The sequence below is a fragment of the Micropterus salmoides genome, unplaced genomic scaffold (genome assembly GCF_014851395.1).
Source record: "Micropterus salmoides isolate LMB-PRFRI ecotype aquatic unplaced genomic scaffold, ASM1485139v1 Ms_hic_scaffold_1, whole genome shotgun sequence".
NCBI lineage: Eukaryota > Metazoa > Chordata > Actinopteri > Centrarchiformes > Centrarchidae > Micropterus > Micropterus salmoides.
Window position 1 is genome coordinate 54,078,869 of NW_024040040.1, and position 22,266 is coordinate 54,101,134.

Genomic DNA, 22,266 nt, shown 5'->3' on the forward strand with positions numbered 1-22,266 from the left:
CTAGGATCCTGATGAGGGTGCGCAAACACAACCACATCACCCCCATCCTCAAATCACTCCACTACCTTCCTGTCTCACTCCGGATTGAGTACAATGTCTCCCTCCTCACCCACCAGTGCATCCTTGGCGACACAACACCCCACCTCAAAGAACTCCTCACCCCACAAACTTCTACTCATATCAACCCTTTTCCTGAACTGATTTCCCACCTGATTAAGTCCCTGGAAAGGCTGGTCCTGACCAAGCCGGAAGCTTCCGGTCTGAGACGTGACTCCAATGCGGAATGCCTGAAACCTGCATTCTATTTTGAAAGGCCAGCAGGGGGCGACTCTTCTTGTTGCAAAAAGAAGTCCGGTTCCATTAGAAACAATGGTAAAATTACCCTACTTCTCAGCTGAATAATTACCTCAGTAAACACTTTCCTGATTCATGTCTTCTTCAACACAAAATGATGTTCATTTAGTAAATTATGGTCTCATTTATTTTAAAATAGATCATAAAGCAGAGTATGTTTCAGGGCGGGATTATCTATTATTGACATTTCCTGGTTGCAAAAACTCAAGTTCGCGGCGGCCTATCGGCCAAACTCGAGGCTTCAAGATGGCAGTCCGCAAACCAATGGGTGACGTCACAATGACTACGTCCATTTCTTATATACATATAATGATTATGTCCATAATCATAGAACATTTTAAATAAACTATATACACTTTTATAGGGTGGTTGTGGCTCAGAAGGTAGGTCTGCATGTGGAAGTATCCTTGGGAAAGATACTGAACCTCAAATGATCCTTACCTCAAATTGCCCCTGATGGCTGTGCGTGTGTGTGTGAGAATGTATGAATGTGTTTGAATAGGGTGAATGTGACATGTCGTGTGAAGTGCTTTGAGTGGTCAGATTAGAAAGGCACTACATAAGTACCTGTAGTCCAAATTGTCCAACTTACCAAGAATGATCACTGCCTGCCTGTTGATATTTTTGGCAATGTGTATATTTTGTATTAAACACTATATTTGCACTCTACTACTTTGTTTACAACTGTTTGTCCTCTGGATTTAACCCATCCTAATTAGGATTTTTCTTAAATTTGGTGCTCAACATTGCTCTGCCACAGTCAATTGACATAACTACTGAAGAAAAAAATAGACTCTAGCATTAAGATACTCAGTGTCAGTATACCATCAGCCTTATGTCTGCACTTTAGTGTCACCACAACTTTAACATCATATTAATTTTAGCACAGAAGGAAAAAATGGTGTCTGACCTCAGAGTCTCCAGTCTGCAGTGTGGACTCTCCAGAAAACCACACAGCAGCTTCACTCCTGAATCCTGCAGCTTGTTGTCACTCAGGTCCAGCTCTCTCAGATGGGAGGGGTTAGACTTCAGAGCTGAGGCCAGAGAAGCACAGCTGATCTCTGACAAACTGCAGAAACTCAGGCTGAATAAAGAATAAATGATGTAACTTTAGAAGACAATGTTCTGCTTGAGATCATTCAGTGTTTAATAATCTGTTCAGAGCTGAAGAAGGTTTAGAATGTAGAAGTTTAGAAAATGTAAACTCCAAACACCTGAACCCAACAGGATGCAGGTTCAAACTGTAAAATACTAAAAGGTAAAAAGAGCCTTCATTAATATTAATGACAACATGCTGCTAATTCAACAAAGAAATATTGATTTCGACTCGAATTCTGCAGCTCTACCATGCTCCATCTATACAAACTCATGTTGTGCAGTCAAACACAAAATAAAAACCCACACAAACTGAGTTAAGATTCGATTCAAGATCCCAAAGTCTCCAAAGATGTGAAATATGTCAGGATGAACTTTGGGAAATGTTGCAGTAAATAAATATTAAATATAGCCACAAGCGGCAATGATCGGGAAGCAACAGGTCGCAAAAAAATGCTTTTTCCACTCAAGATAGTGTTATGCTCAGATATCTAATGTCAACAACTGGTCAGCGTGAGCCAGCATTAGCCTGCAAATATTACTTGAGTCAACTAAAATACATCACAGTATTTTTAACGTTTTGCAGTAATGTTAGTTTAACTGTCCAATAGGATGAACGCCAACTCCGGGTTTGTTTTTGTATCCCAAACAAAGCACAGGTCTTTCTATGACTGAAATGCCTGTCCGATGTTGACTGTGTTTTTTCTCCTGTGTCAATCTGATTCTCGTTTAGCCTGACAGGCTTCAGCACATAAAACGTTTTTGTTGTTTTTTATCCTTACATGGAGTCTGTGTTGTGCTGAGAGACGGTCATTTTTTGGTGATAGCGAACATCATTTTGTTTGCTGTGTTGCTGCTGTTCAGTCCAGAATCAAAATGTCACAGCCTACAAAAAGCCAATGAATTTCGTGTAAAATCTGACCTGATTTCTTCACATAAGAAGCAGCACACAGACTGTTGTAGGTAACTGAGAAAGCTGGCGAATGGTTCATTATTATTTGAGGTTACAACCTGTTCACAAATAGGCAATAAAAATGTAATTAATTTCATTAAAAACTACACATAGCCCCTTTAAACTGCATGCCTGACATACTCACTGCACACTTGACATTTTCAAAAGCATTTAAATCTTAGTTATAATGTTATCAATTTTGAAAAGAACTACCTCATTAATATCAGACCCCCCTCTGCAGTTTAGTGTCCCTTTGACATCATATTAATCTCACACAAAAGTATAAATTGGTCTCTGACCCCAGAGTCTCCAGTCTACAGTGTGGACTCTCCAGTCCAGCAGACAGCAGGTTCACGCCAAAATCCTCCAGATTGTTTTTACTCAACTCCAGCTCTCTTAGATGGGAGGGGTTGGACTTCAGAGCTGAGGCCAGAGAAGGACAGCTGATCTCTGACAAATTGCAGAGACTGGATCTGAAAAAGAGTGATTTATCCAGCGTAGAATTTTCTTCTTACATTATTGTTTTAAATATGGAGCTCAACATTGCTCTGCCACGGTCAACAGACTAAATGACTGAAGAAGAAAATAGACTTTAGCATTAAGAGACTCAGTGTCGACCAGTATAATATTAGCCTTATGTCTGCACTAAATCATAATAACCTCAGCACAGAAGTAAAGAAATGGTGTCTGACCTCAGAGTCTCCAGTCTACAGTGTGGACTCTCCAGAAAACCACACAGCAGCTTCACTCCTGAATCCTGCAGGACATTTTCACTAAGGTCCAGCTCTCTCAGATGGGAGGGGTTGGACTTCAGAGCTGAGGCCAGAGAAGCACAGCTGATCTCTGACAAACTGCAGCGCCACAATCTGAATAAAGAACAAATTATGAAGATCAAAGGTTTTAATGTGTAGCTCAACTTTACTATGTCCTAATCAATGAGCTTTATGAGCTAAAATGAGTAGAGGGACTTTGTCATTGTGTTATTGTGGATCATCATAGTGTCAGCCTTCTACAGGCATCATCCGAATGTCAGCACAACATTCATACAGCTATTCATGTCAACACAGGTCAATAACATGCTGCAGATCTCAGACTATGACTATGTAATAATTAGCAAATACAACATGTTGAATTAAAACATTTCTTCTATCCATCCACCCATCAGCCACCATTAACTTTTCCAATTTATTTGTTGTTAATACCATGTGCAGCTGAGTTTTACTAGTAATGCTCATCACCACTGCCATCTACATCAACACACAAGCCGCATCTCTCTCTCTCATTCATATATATATATATATATCTCCATCTCTCCCTCCACACACACACACATTTTGGTTTTATTAAATTGCGCACTTTTTACGGTTTGTAATCGCACATGACGACATCACGACTTCGAGATATATATATATATCTCAACACATTTTCAGATACAGAGGGATTCACTGCTGATTTTGCAGGTTTTCCTACTTACAAAGCATGTAGAGGTCTGTAATTTTTATCATAGGTACACTTCAACAGAGAGACAGAATCGTTTGCATTTTATTGCATGACACAAGTATTTGATACATCAGAAAAGCAGAACTTAATATTTGGTACAGAAATGTTTGTTTGCAATTACAGAGATCATACGTTTCCTGTAATTCTTGACCAGGTTTGCGCATACTGCAGAAGGGATTTTAGCCCACTCCTCCGTACAGACCTTCTCCAGATCCTTCAGGTTTCGGGGCTGTTGCTGGGCAATACGGACTTTCACCTCTCTCCAAAATTTTCTATTGGGTTCAGATCTGGAGATGCTTCTTATGGAGCCACTCCTTAGCTGCCCTGGCTGTGTGTTTCGGGCCGTTGTCGTGCTAGAAGACCCAGCCAGACCAATCTTCAATGCTCTTACTGAGGGAAGGAGGTTGTTTGAAGAAAAGCATCCCCAAAGGATGATGTTTCCACCTCCATGCTTCATAGTTGGGATGGTGTTCTTTGGGTTGTACTCATCCTTCTTCCAAACACAGCGAGTGGAGTTTAGACCATAAAGTTCTATTTTTGTCTCATCAGACCACATGACCTTCTCCCATTCCTCCTCTGGATCATCCAGATGGTAATTGGCAAACTTCAGACGGGCCTGGACTTGCGCTGGTTTGAGCAGGGGGACCTTGCGTGTGCTGCAGGATTTTTCTTTGAGACTGTGGTCCCAGCTCTTTTCAGGTCATTGACCAGGTCCTGCCTGGCTTGCCAGTGTGTGGACAGGTGTCTTTTATACAGATAACGAGTTCAAACAGGTGCAGTTAATACAGGTAATGATTGGAGAACAGGAGGGCTTCTTCAAGAAGAACTAACAGGTCTGTGAGAGCCGGAATTCTTACTGGTTGGCAGGTGATCAAATACTTATGTCATGCAATAAAATGCAAATTAATTATTTAAAAATCATACAATGTGATTTTCTGGATTTTTGTTTTAGATTCCGTCTCTCATAGTTGAAGAGTACCTATGATAAAAATTACAGACCTCTACATGCTTTGTAAGTAGGAAAACCTGAAAAATCAGCAGTGTATCAAATACTTGTTCTCCCCACTGTAGATCCCACAGTTTTCTTACAAATACCAATCCAGTTTGAGTTCAGACTAAATTGACTGACAAACTATAAAAAAAGAGCTGTGATTTGTGCTCGGAAACACAGAAAACAACAGAATTGAAGACCATTTAAAACTTATGTTATGGATTTAAATTTTGTAGATACAGTATACACTAGACAATAGCAAAATACATGAACTAACTTCAGAGTCTCCAGTCTACAGTGTGGACTCGCCAGTCCAGCAGACAGCAGCTTCACTCCTGAATCCTGCAGTTCGTTGAAATTCAGGTCCAGCTCTCTCAGATGGGAGGGGTTGGACTTCAGAGCTGAGGCCACGACTTCACAGTGAGTCTCTGAGAGCCCACAGCCAGTAAGTCTGTGATGACAGAGAACATAAAATTTAAAGGTAAATCAAATCTGACACTATCTATGTATCTATATCTCTCTGGGCAGTAGTTTCAGTTTACTTGGAAACTTTAAAATACTTCCACACTGCCGACATATCAACATAATTATTCAGTAAAATTTGTTAGGTCTTTGTACTTATTAGGCTGAACACCAAAAGTGCTTTTTGTTGCTATTTTCAGGTGATTATTTTGGTGGCCCGAACAGTCGGTATATCCCTAGTCACAAATCTCTAACAGAGACCCAACAATCCCCACCATGAGCAAGCACTTGGCGACACAACAGCGTGCTGTAATTTCTGTTTGTTAAATGTTATTTTAACATGATTTTCAATGAGCTATAAAATTACTGGAGGTTGTAAATGGACAGAACAGTCCTTCATATGAAATAGTTTAGAAACTGCACAGAAAAAAATTAGAATAGCAATAAAACTGCATGAAAATGATGTTAGTTCCAGCAGATGACATATGACATGTCTGTGTGTCTGTAAAAGAAATAATAAACAGATACTGTAATACTGATGCTTCAGCTTTACGTTGCTTTACAGTGCTGATAATCACATCTGGACTTACCGAGCCTTTCTGCAGTTCCTCACAGCTGGAATCAGTCTCAGTCGTCCCTCCTCTGATGTGTTGTACTTCTTCAGGTCCAACTCATCCAGAACCTCCTCTGACATCTGCAGCATGTAGGCCAGAGCTGAGCAGTGGATCATAGAGAGTTTCTTCTCTGATCTGTTCTCTGACTTCAGGAACTCTTGGATCTCCTGATGTACTGAGTGGTCGTTCATCTCCGTCAGACAGTGGAAGATGTTGATGCTTCTGTCAGGAGAGATCTTATTACTGTTCATCTCCTTCAGGTTGTTGATGGCTCTCTGGATGATTTCTGGACTGTTGTCTGTCTGACCCAGCAGGCCTCCTAAGAGTCTCTGGTTGGACTCCAGAGAGAGGCCATGAAGGAAGCGAACAAACAGGTCCAGGTGGCCATTTTTACTTTTGAAAGATTTTGTGACTGCTCTCATCAGGAAGACAACCAGAGATGATTCACTGTAATGTTTCCCCAGAAAATTCTTCAGTACTGTTGTGTTGCTGCTGGTGTAACAGTGGAACATGTAGACTGCAGCCAGAAACTCCTGAACGCTCAGATGAACAAAGCAGTAGACTGTTTTCTGGAAGATCACACTCTCTCTTTTGAAGATCTCTGTACAAACTCCTGAGTACACCGAGGCTTCTGTGACATCAAGACCACACTGCTCCAGGTCTTCTTGGTAGAACATGATGTCTCCTTTCTCCAGATGTTCAAACGCCAGCCTCCCCAGCTTCAGAAGAACCTCCCTGTCAGTCTCCGTCAGCTCCTGTGGACTCGTCTCATGTCCCTCATCGTACTTCTGCTTCTTCCTCTTTATCTGAACCAGCAGGAAGTGTGAGTACAGGTCAGTCAGGGTCTTGGGCAGCTCTCCTCTCTGCTCTGTAGTCAACATGTGCTCCAGAACTGTAGCAGTGATCCAGCAGAAGACTGGGATTAGACACATGATGTGGAGGCTCCTGGAGGTCTTGATGTGTGAGATGATTCTGCTGGACAGCTCTTCATCACTGACTCTCCTCCTGAAGTACTCCTCCTTCTGGGCGTCAGTGAAGCCTCGTACTTCCGTTACCCTGTCGACACATGAAGGAGGGATCCGATCGGCCGCCGCAGGTCGGGAAGTTATCCAGACGAGAGCCGAGGGAAGCAGATTCCCCTCGATGAGGTTTGTCAGCAGCAGGTTGACTGATGACTTCTGTGTGACATCAGACACAACCTCACTGTTGTGGAAATCCAATGAAAGTCTGCTTTCATCCAGGCCGTCAAAGATGAACAACAGTTTACAGACGGCGAGCTTCTCTGCTGGGACCTTCTGTAATGTTGGATGGAAAACATGGAGCAGCGTGAGGAGACTGTGCCGCTCATCTTTGATCAAGTTCAGCTCCCTGAACGAGAGCAGAACCAGCAGACCGACATCTTGGTTTTCCGAGCCCTCTGCCCAGTCCAGAGTGAACTTCTGCACTGAGAAGGTTTTTCCAACGCCAGCGACGCCGTTGGTCAGAACCACTCTGATGGCTCCTGTTGGCCAGGTAAGGCTTTAAAGATGTCCTGGCACCTGATTGGAGTGTCATGGAGGGTCTTCTTCTTGAAAGCTGTCTCAAGCTGCCTCACCTCATGCTGGGTATTAACCTCTTCACTCTGTCCCTCTGTGATGTAGAGCTCTGTGTAGATCCTGTTGAGGAGGGTTCCACTTCTTGTTTCATCACTTCCTTCAGTCACACGTTCACATCTCCTCCTCAGACTGATCTTATGTTCATCTAAAACCTCCTGCAGACCACCTCTCACTAAAAAGAAAGATAAAAAAGTATGAGATTAGAAAATAGTGTGAAGTGCGAAAAGAAAAATTGACAATCATATGATGCATATATAGAGAAGTAAAGAATATAAAGTCCACCTGAAATAACAAGTAGTGTTGTGGTGTAAATGTGAAAACCTTCGAAGCACCTCAGGAAGGCGAATTTAGGGTTAAGTCGACCTTAGAGGATATGTAGCCTAAATGTGGAGAATGAATGCAGACTGAGAAGGTAGAATTTAGTGCCAAACGTCTAGATGTGGGAGAAAGTTGCCAGTCTTTGATTAATATTAATCTATCAACGTGAATAAACTGGTGTTGAGCCAAGGGAAGGGAGTCTCCGGGAAAAACTGCGTGATGGCTGAAGAATGAGATCAACCTTTGTTTAGGATCTCTAGGACTACATTGTTTTCACAGTGGTTAAGCATGGTCTTTCTAGACCATTCATGTCCCCAAAGAATGGCGGGTATGTTGGGCATAAAATGGGGTATAGCTTGTGAAGCACTGGCAAACGACAGAAGGTCTGTACAAAGCCCAGAGATGGGAACTCTGAGGGACAAAGAGAAGAAAAATACCTCCCACTTCCCACCAAAACTTATGGAAGGAGCTGCATCTGTGGACAGTCTTTTGAGACCATGTTGCTGCTGTCTCTCGGTTGTGCCGCTTTGCTCTGTACAACAAAAGAAAAATCAGGCCCTACCACACTCAGTATGCCACCCAGCTGCTGGTACAGGCCATGGTTATCTATCGCCTCGACTACTGCAATACCCTCCTAGTAGGTCTTCCAGCTTGTGCGGTGAAACCCCTACAAAAAGGATCAGAACGCAGCAGCGCATCTGGTTTTTGATCAGCCCAAAAGGACTCCATTACTCAGTGACCTCCACTGGGTACCCATGGCCTCCCGAATCAAATTCAAGTCACTAATGCTTAGGATTGTGGCAGGCATGACAAATGCTGAGAATTACTTCTGTATCTGGATGGAAACCATATGTGAAGCCATTGATAAAAAAGTGAACAAGCTGTCTATCTGGTGGGTTTTGTAAAGCAATGACAAGGATGTTAACCATAAGCTTATCACACATTTCTTGCTGCAGACAATCAGACGCATCATTGGTGTCACTCCCTGGGTGTTTCGGTTCTTGAAACGACACCCTCATCTAGGCAACCTGACCAGAGGTTGATCAGATCTTGACCCGTGTCCGAGTGGCCTTCTAGTGACTCTACTCGTCACCCCTTTTCAGCCAGAGCCATCGGGATGCTCTTTTGGTTTCTGCAAATACCCACATTTCTTCTGTGGATTTAGGCAGCCTCCTTTGCTTCTCTCTCTTCATGTAATCCCAGACAAACTCTATAATGTTGATATCAGGGCTCTTTTGGGGCCATACCATCACTTCTAGGACTCCTTGCTCTTCTTTAAGCTGAAGATAGTTCTTAATGACTTTCACCGTATGTTTGGGGTCGTTGTCATGCCGCAGAATAAATTTGAGGCTAGTCAGATGCCGTCCTGATGGTACTGCATGATGAATAAGTATCTGCCTGTACTTCTCAGCATTGAGGAGACGATTCATTCTGACCATATCCCAACCCTTTTTGAACCTTCACCATGCTTCAATGTTGCCTGTAGACAGTCATTCTTGTACAGCTCCCCAGCCCTTCGTGGAACAAACTGCCTTCTGCTACAGCCAAATATTTCAAATTTAGTTAGTTAATAGTTCTGATGCTGTTTTGAAGGCAAAGGGAGGTCACATCAAATATTGATTTGTTCACCCACTTTGCTTTTTGGTAATTGATAAAAAATAATGTATATGTCTATTTTTGAAAGTATTCTTACTTTACAGCATTTTCCACACCTGCCTAAAACCTTTTTAAAGTACTTTATACCAACGGGCCAAGGGATGATGAGAGGTGGGGCTGTGACAGGCGATAAACGATTAAAAACTGGGGCACTACTTGGAAGAGGAAGAGGGAAACGAGTGAGCTGATGGAGTGGTGACTGTGCATGCTGTGGTGGTGTGGGAGTGGGCTCCGCATGGAAAAGGTTGTACAGGCTGCAAAGATGGTAGTAGAGTTCGGAGTAGAGGGCACCCCAGTAATGTTCCCTGGTTAAATTGTTGCATCCGGCCAGCTGCCTGGCTCGCAAAACAGATATGGTAGCTTTAAAAACCTGTTCTTCCAAAACATAAGGGCATGGTCTAGTATAGATAACTGACTAGCTTAGATATCCATCCAAGACTGAAAAACACAGACACCAAAAAATGAAACAGCAAGGATAAATTCCGCAGGAGTTAAGTCCTTTGACCATAAAGGTAAAGAATAAGCTGCACCGAACTGAGATTAGTCTAGTCCTGGGCTGGCTAATGTCTATTATGGGTGGCTGAAGGAGCTGGGCTAAATCTACATAATTAGTAGTGGAGAAAGGAGAAGTGCAATAAATTGCCAAAGCTTGCTGACTTTGTATTGCTGTGTGCAAAGACAGGGGGCACTGTCATAAAAGCAAATGAAAAAAAAAGGAGAACACAGGACAAGTGATATAGAGCAGACATGTCTACTAACATGCAGTTAAACTTAGGTAAGTAACTTTATAAAGTAAGTAGTGTTTTCAGACATGACGACATCCAGCCTTACTTTGTACAGAGCTGCTCTGACTGGCTGTCTGCAGTCCAGCTCTTGTTCTGGATCTTTTTCCACACTGGGGACAGGAGGAGTGTCCTGATGAAGCAGACTGGTCCCAGTATGAGGTGATGCACCGTCTGCAGAACCAGTGTCCACAGCTGGTAGAGACTGGATCCTTCAGGACGTCCTGACACAAAGCACAGCAGGACGGCTGCTCCTCCACAGAAACATGACTCCTCTTCCTCTCTCTGTGGAGAAGAACCCCTTCTTTACAACACATTACAATGGTGGTAACAAACCCACAGCTCACAAGTTCCATTCAGCTTGTTCCCTACATATAAATGTGGCTATTCTATTCACGTCTTGCTTTTTTAAAATTGCTTTTCATAAATGAAAATTATTGTCCAAAAATTAGACAATCATCATAATCATAAATCAATGGAACAAAACCACATACACTTACCTTGTAACTTAATAAAATTTTATTACCAAAGCGTTTGCAAAGCTCGCTACAAAGACAAAGTAATGTCTGCGGTCCGTTGTGTGAGAAGATGATGATCAAACCTGGCACCGCACTTCACTCTCCAACATCTGGAGTCCATATACTGTATAGCTACGCAAGAATTCTGATCTTCGATTTCAGTTCTGCTTTTAATACTATTAACCCTCTGAAGGTGTTCAAGAAACTACAGGACATGATCATTAACACTTTACTGTGCCTCCGGACCCTGGATTTCCTGACGGACAGGAGTTAAGTTGTCAGATTCAATAAGATTACTTCCCACTCCTCACCACCCGCACAGGGCTGCCACAAAGATACAGTCCCTGTTGTTCTTCTGCCTCCTTACCAACAATATAAGATCAACATCAAACTCCATCAGGATTCAGCAATACACAGACAACACCACAATTGTAGGACACTGATCTCAAAAGATAAAGCCTATAGGCTGGAAGTAGAGAAATTAGTCAGGTGCAGGGAAATGACCTGGTCCTGAATGGAAAAAAGACTAAATGATCATCGACCTCAGAACAAAACAATCAATAAAGCATTTATCCTTATCAACAGCCAACTAATTACAATAACTGACTACTTCATTCCTTGGTGCATTCCTGCACATCAGCAATAAACTGAAATGAGACTGCAACTCCAACTGTCAAATGCAAAAAGCTCAATAAAGACTACTTTGTGAGACAACTCAAAAAACATAGTTTAGTGGTCCAGTTTTATACATCCATTACCCAGAGCATTCTCTCACCATCTCTCATGAAAGCATCCCTATCAATGGTGTGCTCAGCTTTGAGATGGATTTTAACAGGCAAAAAGCTTCCTCACTTTTTTCAACATTTACATACAGTAATTCAGACAAACTAAAGCTAAAGATTTAGTGTGTAGATTATTCACATGTCTCAGCAAATTCATGCTTTTATCATTTATCTTTTCACTGGCAAACTGGTTTGTAATCTACATTAGTGGCAGAAGATGGGACATCTAAAAGCCTCAAATGTCCGAGGCTGACACACTGAAATACATAGATTTTGGCTTCTTTATTTAAAGGACAAATTAATGCCAGTGGCATAAATGATGCGTCTCCATATGTAAAATGAGCTGCAGTTTATCTGAATTGTGTAAATTCTAATTTAATAAGCTGCGATGGACTGGCGACCTGTCCAGGGTGTACCCCGCCTTGCTCCCAATGTCAGCTGGGATTGGCTCCAGCCCCCCGCGACCCTGTATGCTGGATAAGCGGTTGACGATGGATGGATGGATAATTTAATAAGATGATAAGTTTCCATAAGTATGGAAAGTAACAGGGCGCCAATATTTTCTGCTGCTGAACTTTGTGAGAGATTTCGGGTAAAACTTTGACAATATTATGTCTGTAGAGGGAAAACACAAGTTTTACTGACTGCTTCAATCACATCACACTGTACTGGCTCGTTAAATGACAACAAGCAGAAGGGAGTGAAGGACGCAGAAAGGTAAACAGGTACCAAACAGATTGCTGTCCCTCTTTCTGTCTTGTGTGGTGGTGCTGAGCAGAGTGTCTTTTATTTTGTACTCCTTCTCTCTGATCGTTTCCCTCTCTCTAAAATACAGTGAATCTCCTTCCGATCAACTTACAGTACATACTGTTTCTCATGCCTGTCTGAGGGTTCAGGTTCATCACTGAAGTTTGGAGGTGAATCTTTGGACCAGTCACTCTTTATAGACACACAGCTGGATGCTGCGGACTCTGCTCTCTGTCTGTGGAAACAGAAATATGTTTTATCATTAATACTTGTAAAGAGCAGAGGTAACATTGATGTGACACATGACCATGATTTGATATTAAATATTATGTTTTTGCACAAACGAAACAGTCTGTCCTGTGATACTTATCGTCGATCCTTTCTTTACTGTACTATGTTTCTTAACTGCGTTTAGCCTGCTAGTGTTGCTCTCCTTTATGAATTTCGGGCTCTGCGGTGCAGCATTTGGCTCATATGCCAGTGAAAATCTGAACGTGAATATGAATGTTTGTGTTCACAGATGCAAGTGACTGTGAGTTGTGGTAAAATAATGTTGACGTAGTCGGCCTTTCTTAATATCAAAAGTTCAGTGTACAAAGCATTCAGGTAGCAGCTTCTCATGTTCAGCCCGCGCTGGCATCACTTTCACCTGTTAAAATTACAAACACGGCTGGCAGCAGGTCATATCAGCTGTCAATAACTAATTTTAATTCAGTGAGAAAGTTGATGGCAGGTCAAAGTTGAACTTGTCTGCTGTTGACTGGTAAAAATCTGCTGTCTGACTCAGCCAAAGATACAGTATGTGCGGGAAGAGGCTCCACTCTGTAACACAACTGTGCAATCAAAGTGGAACTCCAACAGAGTTCTTTTTTCTAGGTGATTGCGTTATGTCAGTTTCAGAAGTCACATTATTCCAGTTCCAGTTTCATTTCAGATCAATAATTTAAGCAGCAAACAGTTTTGAACCAGAGCCTTCACTATTTGGTCAAGGTAGGTTGAGAAAAGTCAGATGTCAGATGTAGTACCTACAGCTGTTACTTCAGTGGGTCAGACACATACAGTATTCCATCAACATTTAGGTAAGTGTCAGTTCAGCCTCAGCATCAACACAATTTTAAACTCTTATCGGGGCCAAAAATCAATTCAACAAGACATCTGTGAATTAAAAAACAAAACTCATGCAATTTTGTAAAGGTACCATGTTGTTGTCTACATTATTAAACAATATAAAAAACACTAAATCATCTTCTAGTCAGTTTGCATCAGAGAAAGTCTCTTACTTTGTGTCTGAGGGTCCAGGTCCATTACTGAAGTCTGGAGGTTTTCCTTTAGACCAGTCACTCTTCATAGACAGACAGCTGGATACTGCAGACTCTGATATGCCCTCCAAATCCCTCATCATCTTAACCAGAAACACTGGAGAAAATCACACATACACAGTATTATAAAGATAGCACTCCACCTGCAACTCCTTCAGTTTAATCAAAATCAGGTTAATTTTCTTGCCTACATCATGATAAACTGTGACTCTGTTCAAAATCCAGCAGACAGACTTCAGACGGACGCTGTCTAGTTCTTCACGGTGGCTGCTCTCCTGGGCACATGGAAATGTTGAGGTACTTTACTTGGGTTCATATTAAAACCCAGGAAGAAGATTTTCAACAAACACCACATCCCTGTGTTTTTTAAACCCAAGAACACGCTAAGACAGATACTGGTCCACCCCAAAGACCCAAACACAAGAAATGCAACCTAGTGTATGCGTCCCAATGCGGTGAGGAATTCACAGAGCTAACTGGAAAATTACTACATTTGGATCAACGCCTCTGTTCAAGACTCAGCAGTTTACTTATAGCTGAAGGATAAGAGACACTCGTTTGAGGACAACAATGGACATATTTTGGACCGGGGAGGACAGATGGTATGAAAGAGGTTTGAAACAAGCCATTCACACCAAAGTAGAGAGACCATCTCTCAACGCCACTTATCTCCCACCTACAACGCTGTCCTTTCATCTCTACCCAGGAGACTGAACAAACTGAAACCTCTTGTGACAATGTCAATGAAGGTCGTTCACATTTCACGTGACTCTGACGACCCTAATGACTGTCGTACGACTGCCAGGAGCACTAACAAAGCAAGTGACATCCTTCACCTTGATAACGTCCCTACAGAGGTTTAACAGCTGGGACTCCCTGCCAGCCAGTCAGAAATGAAGAAGTCTTTCGGATGACAGACTAAATGTCTCTGAGTATCTTCAACAAAGTCCCGTTGCCCTTGATTCTAACCTTCCTTGAATAACGATGACCTAGATTTTATTTTACCTGAGTATTTCCATTTTATGATGCTACTACATAAGCGAGGTAAACTACATGTATTTGATAACTTTAGTTATTACTTTGCTGGAAAAAAATGTTCCAATATATGAATTAACTAACAAAATACAATATTCGGATGATTATAAGTTAAACTAACCAACTGTATACAAACTAATTAAAACAACCTCCACAACAACCTTAATGCATCAATAATTATAATATATCATTCTGAAATCTGCAATAATCAGTACTTTAACTTATACAGTACGAGTACTCGCATTTGCGCCTAAAAAATCATGCATATTCAAAAAATTATTTATGAGCACAGTGTGTGAGTAAAGATTACAACCAATCATAACACCTTTAATAAAGGAACAAAACCTACAGAAATTCAACTGCTGTCTTGTCCAATTCAGATAAATATTATACTAGTTGTAAGCTATATTATTATATGAAATTATACTAAATATAGTGATATATATAAACTGTATACTAACATTATAATATTAAATTTTTAGTAAATATTTTCCCGTAATCTTGTTAACATTAAGTGTGGCGTGCGTTGTGTGGGTCCTGCTAGTTTGTCGTGTGTAATACCATGGGTCAAATTCCCACATTTAACAAGTTGCAATGCACCAATCACTAAAGTTTTCTCTGATGAATGATCAGCGTTGAGTTTGATGGCAGTCCTTTTACTTATAATAGTATTTTACCCTTAAAACTAGGGTATTTAATATATTTCAGAAGCATTTTTTTGATAAAATTCTCTTTACATCAAGACAGTAATCAATAAATCAAATGGTCTGACCCAAAAATAAAAATAATCTGTTATCTGTGGCTGTAGTATTGTAGTGGGTTATACAATATAATGTATAACTGTTAGCTGCAGTAAATATCAGAAATAAAAGACAGGATGGAGGGAATGAAAACATGAGGATGATAAGGACTGAGTGTGGTGGAAGCAGACAAGGCAGCAAAGGTCTAGTCAGCTTTCTAAAGAAGACAGGACTGATTTAACACAGTGCAGGAGTTAACTATCTCCAGATGATCGAAGTAATGCAACACCAAGGACGCAGAGCTGCTGTTACACCTCAAAGAAGAAGAGGAAGCACTAGCCAATCAGAGGCAGGAATGGTAAGAAAAATAACGCGGGAGATTGGTCCCTCCTGCCTGAGCTTTCTCCCATGTTTTTCCCGGGAAAGCATTGGGGGAGTTTTCCCTTATCTGAATCGAGCCTTACGTGCTGTACAGACTGTAAAGCCCTTTGTGATAATGGGCCACATGAATGTAACAGACTTGATTTGTTTCTGTTGGCGCGCAAATGTTGCCAACCCGGACACAACTTCCTCATCTTACTACAAATGTTTCTTTCGGTAAATCTGTGCAGTGTGTTCACAGATGAAGTCAAACAGATAACCGCGCGTCTACAGGGCACAAGGAGACTCAACTACAACCTCTGACAATACAATATTAATCAGATTAATGTCAAAACTTACGCTGCGTCACGAGACTTCCTCCACCTGTGAAGAGACTTACACTTCCTGCCAAACTTCAGAATAAAAGCGTCACCTCATATCGAAAGGAACTGAACTGAAAAAAACATCATCTTTGGACATCATTATTATTTTGTTTTTGTGGGTAATACTACATAACAGTCCTACCCACGCATATTTGCGTTTCTACTGTCACAGTGGTGATCAGTACTTTACATTTATGCAGCAGGAAGCTCTTGAAACAGCCACTCATACTTTTCAGCTGTGAGTTGTCGTGTTTTCTGACAGCAATCTTGAATGTGTGATTTATGTTAGGGTGTATGACAAATTATATTACACATTAAGTCTAGTTTCGAAAAATTGTATCCCTTCCCTTTATTTTGAAGGTACGGTATTTATTGTCGCTTGCTTCTGCCCAAATACTATTGGCTGAAATGTTTACTCAAAACAGGATCCACGTCCTCTGAACCTTTTCTTTTGTTATGCTCTGATACTACAGAGATAGTCTCTAAAATCTTAGGGAGAAATGAATCATAAATTAAAACAGTGTTTTAGTATATTCCGTTTTTGTGTGTACATATGGATTTTAGACTGTTTTCTGCATTGATTGGGTTAAGAGACTAGGCCACTTTTAGAAATACTCAGGCTGTGAATCTAAATCCCTCTAGTGTAACCTGGCCTGCCTAAGAAAATGTTGCTTTAAAGACTTCTCCACGCTGCTAGGAATATAATTTGTGGTGGGGAAATATTTAATTTTTAATTCACACGCCTTTTTAAAAAATAGTCTAAAATCAGCCATATTAAAAGCTACTGACTGTAAAGAATATTATCAGCCTTGTAAAGCACATCAGGTTTAATTTATCTGTAAATGTAGAATTGAATAGAGGGATACAGTTTGAAGAAATTACACACATACATATGACAGGAAACTCCACGTGCAATGTCACCCTTGTGTCCTTTTAGGAGCAGATAAACTAACCTTTTTAAAACAAACAAAACCAGTTTAGTTGTTTAAATGTTTCCACAATGAGAGGATGAGACAATGACAGAATCCAACATCAAATATTAAACAACATTACTGAGCTCATGCTCAGACACCTTCACAGCATTTCAAGACCACAAGAGGCTTTGTGGTTGCTTTTGCAGGACATCTGCAGTGAGGATTGTTTATTTGTTCATTGGAATTGTTTATTTTACTTTGAATACCCTGGACTCAGCCACTCTGCTTGTAAGTGTGATCACCTTTTGTTTAATTAAATCTTTGAACTCAACCTGTCAGCCTTGTGTCCTGCATTTGGGTCCTCCAACCAGCTCACGCCACCGCATCCTGACAGAGTTATTCATTTGCTGTTAAAATAAGGCAGGAGGAACAAATGCACGTGCTAGCTTTTTGTTGCAAAGATCGAAAGTTACTCATCACGCAATCTGTTTCTACAGAATCATCTCGCCCAGATTCCGAGTGACAGACAACTCTGGCAGTCATCCAGAATTCATAGAACTGTAGTTACATTCGTAACTTTTGTTCTTTTTCATGCTTCTTGACTGTTAGACGGCGGTTTGTGGCTTCTCTGTTGGACTCATCAGGAATGTAAATATTTATTTTTATAGCGCCTTTCTAGTCTTTTTGACCACTCAAAGCGCTTTTACACTACATCTGCATTCACCAGTTAGATACATTCATACACTGAGCCTAAGTGCTCAAACGGAAACTAACATTCACACTCATTCATACACTGGCGGAACAGCCAAATCGGGGTTCAGTATCTTGCCCAAGGACACTTCGACACGCAACCAGGGGGAGCCAGGGATCGAACCGCCGACCTTCCGATTAATGGCCAACCCGCTCTACCTCCTGAGCCACAGCCGCCCCATCAGGAACATCAGGAACTGCCTGTGGTGTGGTGCAATAGCCATTGAATGGCAGCACTTTTAAAAACTTGTTCTCTTGGCACCTGAAAGGCCGGTCGGGGAGGTGCATGCCGGTGCTGATCAACCAGATGATAGGATATCCATCTGGGTGAGCAGGCGAATGAGTGTAAGTGGGACCAAAGGACACAAGAGCCCTCTGTCACAGAACTGAAACCGGGCCCTGCCACAGGCCAGCAAGCCGCTGCCTGGCTTGATCTGCCTGCACACTACGCTCTAGTGCCTGCTGAGCTGTTGGTCCAAACATCTGACCCGGCACCACAGGAATGGAATGGAGGGTGGGACAACAAACCTCTGACAGAGGGGACTGTGCCAGCCAGACCTGGCGGCGTGCCAGTGTCACTGTCGACATCAACCTTACAAGCTCCCTAGACATGAAGGCAAAGGTCTGAAGAGATGCATCACTAAGAGTCTAGCCAGAGGAGTCCGCACCAGACTCCTGCAGGGTCTGAGACAGAGCCAGGATAAGGTGAGAAAAGGTATTACCAATAACGCCCCATCCATGCAGCTATGTTATAAGTCCTGGCAAGGAGATCATCAGTCAATCTACACTGAAGACAGGGGCAGAGTGGATCCTATCTGGTGACACTATGAATGAGGCAATTGAAGGCTCGATTGGGGTCATACCATACCTGCATGGCAGCCAAGTTCCTGCAATCCCTTGTGTGATGAGAGAACAACTTGGGGTCTGACCAGCACTTTTGGAGCTCTTCAATATATATATAAAAACACTCCAAGGTGTTGCCGCCACAGGAGCCTCATCCAGCTCCAGGCGTGCTAAAGCCATGCGAATCACTGGCTTCAGTAAGGACCGGCCAGCTTCTGACTCACATAATGGTCCACCATCAGATCACTGAGTAAAAACATCATAGACCCAGGAGTATGTGTCCCTCTCCTCATCTTGCCCTTCTTCCCCTTTATCTGTAAACAAACTGCAGAAGGTTGTGGTCGATAATACATCATCCTCGCGTTCGCGTTTGCAACCACACTATCAGGCAGCAGACCAGTATCACCACCTTGCTCTGCAAGTCTAGCCCTTCTTACTGACAGTGGCATAAACCTACAGTTTATACATGGATTGTTAGAGATCCCAGCCTTGAGGTGTTTGAGCCCCAGGCAGGCAGGGAACCGGTCATTGCCATCAGAGTTTCGCACATGTGAGCTCAACAGGTTTTATCTTCTTGTTTCTGTGTGTTTCAAACAATTATCTGTTAAATTGTTAGAAAGTATTGGTGGTAATACACAGAACTGCAGAGAGGGAACTTTATGCATGCAGGCTGGATGCTGCTTTTTCACTCAACTTATCAACTTCCAAAATGTGTTAAAAATATAATGTGGAAATGATCTGCAATTCTCCATCAATCCACAAGGTGAAGCTGCAACAGAAAGCAAATCAGAAAAATCATTTTAAATAAGTGTTAATCTGGGCCCCGTTTCAGAAAGCAGGTTAAACAAACTGAGTGTAAACCTGAACTCTGGGTTGACGAACAGTTGCTAGAAATATGACTCAGCCTAACTCAACACCTCACAAACCTCCATATTTTTTAAGGGAGTCTGGGGCGGATTAGCCGCCGCCTCCCGCAGAGACAGAACTGTTTAGAAAGGAACTAAGACGTTGTCTGGTGTTCTCTAATCTCAGCAGCAACACGTTCTCCAGTTTACATCGATATGAGCGATGCATTGTTTAAAGTCAGGACACATCTGGAAAGTGAACAGGATCAATGTATTTAATAAATATTTGCTACTCTCAATGCCTTGTTAACAATTCATTGACCGAGGAAAACATGTACAGGAAATGATGTAACGTGAAGTAACATGGCTTTTACATTAAGATAGTTCACTGAGAAGAGTCTTCATCATCCAGAGAGCCGAGGTTACGGCCCTCCTCTTCAGATGCTCCAGCAGAACTGACGTGCTCCCAGGAGAGGGTGTGTCCTAAGCTTGGGACCACGCTTTAACAAATAAACTGTTATATGGACAGGGTGACATCATACAGTAACATACTAAGAAGGGAGATCATGTAATACAAAGTTATGATTATCAGAGGTGTTGCAAAACGGATAAACATTTGTAAAACACTATAGACGATCCTTTCCCACTTTAACTTCCTGGATGTGCAAAGCCTCAGAATCAGTCAGCTTAAATAAGTGTTCATCTGCAGTTCTGTTGTCAGAAACAGAACTAATCTGCAGAGGCTCTTTGGGTTCAGAACATCTGAAGGAAATAAAGTCCAGGTCCAGGTGGAGGTCCAGGTGGAGGTCCAGGTGGAGGAGGTGTCTGAGTGTGCAGCAGAAGGAGTGGAGGAGTCTCAGTGTGTCTGCAGAGACTGTGTAGAAGGACAGAGCAGCAGCAGAGCAGTCCAGATCCACTGATGATCCTCTGTCACATCCAGAGGAACACACAGGGATGATGGTGGACTTGACTTTGTGTCTGACAGTGGAGCTGATCTCAGAGCAGTTCAGACTGCAGCACTGTTGGGATTCCTCTGTCAGTCACTGCTGGATGAAGCTCTCCTCTCCACTCTACCTCCCAGTAACATGGCCCAGTCAGAGCCTCTCCACACACAAGCTGATGCTGCTGCTTCAACCTCTCTGGATCATCAGGACACAGCTGATCCTCTCTCAACACCTCCACCTTTCTGACCCCTCACACTCTGACAGAGATCACCAGCTGATGAGAGAAGAAGACAGAGAGCAGAAGTCATAAATCAGAGTTTACAGAGACTCCCTTCATCAGCTGTCAGTCAGTGATGCAGCACATCCAGTATAAAGACCAGCAGGGACTTCAGTCCTGTTCAGACCAGAAGTGGAGCGGCTGTGTAGCGTAGCCAGCTTCCTTTCAGCTCTCATGTTAACGTATTGGAGTGAACACACTGAGACCTGCAGAGACTTTGGCCATCAGCTCTGTTTACTCTGCAGGTTTCACTCAAGTCCACAGTGGAAATAAAGTGCTGAGAGTCCCTGAACGCATCATGACTGCAGAGACAGAGAGATATTCACTGCTCACTGGAATGATGGATTTACTGCTGTTAGGGCTCAAAGCTGTTAAAAACCAGCGGCTCAGTCACATTTGAAGATTTCAGCTACTTTGGAAATATTACAGGACAAATCTGTAAATATGGAGACTGTTCTAAAAAATATGGACCAAACTAAAGACACATGGACAGATATATATATGATGTTAAAGGTCCTACATGTTCATACACTGAACAGCTAAACATCAGCTGTGCTTACTGGACGTCAGCAGAGGTTCTGGGGTCTCATTTATAAACGGTGTGTATGTACAAAACAGGGATGGAAATGTGCGTGTGCCACTTACCAAGCAAAGGTCGTGATCTATTCAATTCAATTCAATTTTATTTATATAGCGCCAAATCACAACAACAGTTATCTCACAGCGCTTTTCATAAAAGAGCAGGTCTAGACCGTACTCTGTGATGATATTTACAGAAGCCCAACAGTTCCCACCAAGAGCAAGCACTAGGCGACAGAGGCAAGGAAAAACTTCCTTTTAAGAGGCAGAAACCTCGAGCAGAACCATGGCTCAGGGTGGGCGGCCATCTGCCTCGACCGGTTGGGGTGAGAGAGAGAGAGAGAGAGAAAGAGAGAGAGAGAGAGTGAAAGAGAGAGAGAGAGAGAAAGAGAGAGAGAGAGAGAGAGAGGGATGTAAGGAGAGAGAGAGGGGAGGGAGGCAGCCTACACAATATACACACAGAGGTACAGACAGCGAAGGTAATGTTGCTATAAACTAAATGAAAAATGGTACAGATATTTATAATAGTGTTAATGGTAACCATCGTAATGTTAATGATTATAATAACAATAAGACCAGCGACAACAGTCGCTGCAGTAGAGGGTGTCGAGCAGGAACACAGGGGCAGCAGGTGACCCGCAGCCACAGATCCAGACTCCACAGCTCCAGAGCCAGAAAACCTGCAGGAAGTGATAGGAGGAGAGAGGAGAGGGACGAGAAAGCACAAGACTACCAGAAAGGGGAGAAGTTGTGTTAGTAACATGCAATAATGGGATAAGGTTGCATACAGAGGGAGAGAAAGTAGAGGAGAGAGGAGCTCAGTGCATCATGGGAAATCCCCCGGCAGTCTAGGCCTATAGCAGCATAACTAAGGGATGGTTCAGGACTCACCTGAGCCAGCCCTAACTATA

The 22,266-nt window shown here is 42.3% G+C and overlaps 1 pseudogene; it reads right to left on the reverse strand.

Moving 5' to 3' along the window:
• On the reverse strand, window positions 1-18,741 carry LOC119886335 (annotated as a pseudogene).
• Between the last annotated feature and the right edge of the window lie 3,525 nt (window positions 18,742-22,266).